The sequence below is a fragment of the Dasypus novemcinctus genome, chromosome 10 (assembly GCF_030445035.2).
Source record: "Dasypus novemcinctus isolate mDasNov1 chromosome 10, mDasNov1.1.hap2, whole genome shotgun sequence".
Classification (NCBI taxonomy): Eukaryota; Metazoa; Chordata; class Mammalia; order Cingulata; family Dasypodidae; genus Dasypus; species Dasypus novemcinctus.
Genome location: NC_080682.1, coordinates 16,976,058 through 16,978,794, shown reverse-complemented (window position 1 = coordinate 16,978,794; position 2,737 = coordinate 16,976,058).

The following is a 2,737-nucleotide window of genomic DNA, read 5'->3' as shown; positions in this document are numbered from 1 at the left end:
TATGGTGTCCAATTGTTTGGTGAAGCAAGCATTGTCTTGATTGATACTCTGAAGATATCTTGTGGGCTTAAATCATCAGTAAGTTATTGCATCTATGGCTAATGACATCTACAATCATCTGATGAGATTGCCTTCAACAATGAGAGAAGTCTCATTCCAATCAGGTGAAAGCTTTAAAAGGTGGAGTGATAATTTCAGCAGTCGGAAGAGAGAATTTCCATCTCTACTTCAGCCAAACAGCTACTGCTGGGTAATTCATCAAAAACCTTCATCTCAATTCCCAGCTTGTGGCCTCCCTTATGGAATTTGGACTTGCTTATTCCCATATTTGTGTGAGATCATTCTTAAAAAATCTCATAATATTTACAGATATCCCCTGTCAGTTTTGTTTCCCTAGAGAACCCTGAGTAACATAGCTTTGGTACTGAGAGTGGGGTGCTGCTGTTGCAAATATCAAAAATGTGGAAAAAGCTATGGAATTGGGTAATGGGTAATGGAAGAAGGTAGTTATAAATACCAGCTCTGACCACATGACCAGTTACAGAAATGAAGACAATAATGCTTATAAATATTTCTTTCTTCTTTTGTTGAGTATGTTTGTGTATATATATACATTTTAAAAATCTTTGTTTTCTTCCCTATTGTATCCTTTTATCATTGCATTAACTTCGTGTTTTAGTATTTAAGTTATAGGATATCAAGTTATCCAAGAACTTGCACCCTATCCTGGGGAGAGTTAGTGTGTTTATGGTTGGGCTTTAATCTGCAATTTTATAAGCAGAGTGAAAGTCAGACAGAAAGAGAAGTCACAAGGAACAGCCATGTAGCAGTTTGATATTATTGATGAATTCCAAAAAGAAATGCTGGATTATGTTTATAAACTGATCTTTTCCTTTGGGCATATTAGATTATATTGGATTCAGAGGTTTGATTGATTAAGTAATCATGTAAACCTCTTGTGCCAGTAGGGTGTTAAGTCCCCACCTTTGGGTGGGTCAGGACTCAAAGATAAAAGTCATGGCAAAGGACAGAGTTAAGGGCTTTTAATGTTGGAGTTTTGATGTTGGAGTTTGATGCTGAAGCTGGAGCCCCAGGGAGAGAGACAGAGCCATTCACCTGATAGCCTACAGCTGTCCTTGTGGAGAGAGGCAAAGTCTAGAGAGCCTATAGTCTACACCTGACCTTGGGGAGAAAACAGAGGAGCTGAGCCCAGAGGAACCCAGGAAGCCTGAACCCTCCCAGGCATTAGCAGCCGTCTTGCTCCAATACATGAAAATAGACTTTGGTGAGAGAAGTAACTTATGCTTTATGGCCTGGTATCTGTAAACTCCTACTGCAAATAAATACCCTTTATAAAAACCAACCAATTTCTGGTATTTTGCATCAGCACCCCTTTGACTGAATAACACAAGCCAAAAGACAGAAATCAATGCAACTTGGAGGAGAAGGGAGAAGACATTGCCATGTACATTGCTATTTAATGGAAAAGTCAAGGACCAAGGATCAGCAGTACCCAGCCGCAGAGTGCCACAGTCCTCTGGGAGAAAGCATCACCTGGTGAGGCATTGACCCTTGGAGTTCTCCTATCCTCAAAAATGTCACCTGAATAAAAGGATCAACTCAGACCAGCAGAATATCTCAGGGTACATATAATACCAGGAGCTAAAAATGCTTTTTGACCTGAATCAAGGGGGAAATGGAAAGGACAAATGAGTTTATATGGCTATGAGTCTCCAAAAAGAGCTGGGAGGTTATCAGAGGGGTTGTCCTTATGCACACCTGAGCAGAGTCCCAGAGACAGATAAAGTAGATACAACCCTGGGTATTGGTTCTTCTGAGGGCTACAGAGACCCACAGGTTCTATGGACTTGGCAGATGGAGTTCAGTGCCATGTCAGTTGGTCCTACTTTGGAGTTTGTGTTTCTTTGTGATGGAGCTGGACTCAGATGTGACCTTTTTCCACGAGCTTCTCCTGTTACTTTTACCAGAACTGTAGTTGGTGCTGGGCTTTAATGTATACCCAGGGGACCTGAATCTCTGGACTGACCATATGATAGCCAGACCTTGAGCCTCAACAGACTTCAGCTCCTACACTCTGGATTATTGGACTTACCCCACTCAGCTAACATGGAGACGAAGAAGGTCAACCACCACACCATGGAGAGAGGAGCTTCTGGCTACAGCCCCTCCCTGTAGGGCTGGCGGCCCATCTGCAGGAGTCCCTGATTTGCCTGTAGTACAGCGGCGCCCCCAGCAGGCTGTTTCAGGGGCTTGCAGGGCGGGAGGTGTCCTGAAGTCGACTTGGTGAGACAGTGACAGAAGAGATTCTTGTAAGAGGGGGAATTTTGGGTTTCTGACACAGAGGTCAGAGTTTGCAGGCGTGACCCCACCCCATAGAGCTGGCGCCCAGTTGTGGGGATCCCTGAAGGCTGTGTTGTGCTATGATGCTCCCAGACTCCCTGTTAACTGGATTCATGGTTCCCAGGTCTGTGTCCCCTAAACCCTGGTGGCCCACACCCCCGAGACTCACACCTCTTGAGTGTGCAATATCACAGATTTCCCATCCCTGAATCCACCTCGCACCGAGGGCCATCTGAGGTCCCTGATTGTCCTTGGAGTTTGTGGGGTTTTTTTTTCCTTTTTCTATTTTTTCTTTTTTTTTTTATTGTCTTGGTGGATAATATTGCATTATCTCATGGTCTTTTCTCCCATTGTGTACCCCAAGGTCCTTTTTCAT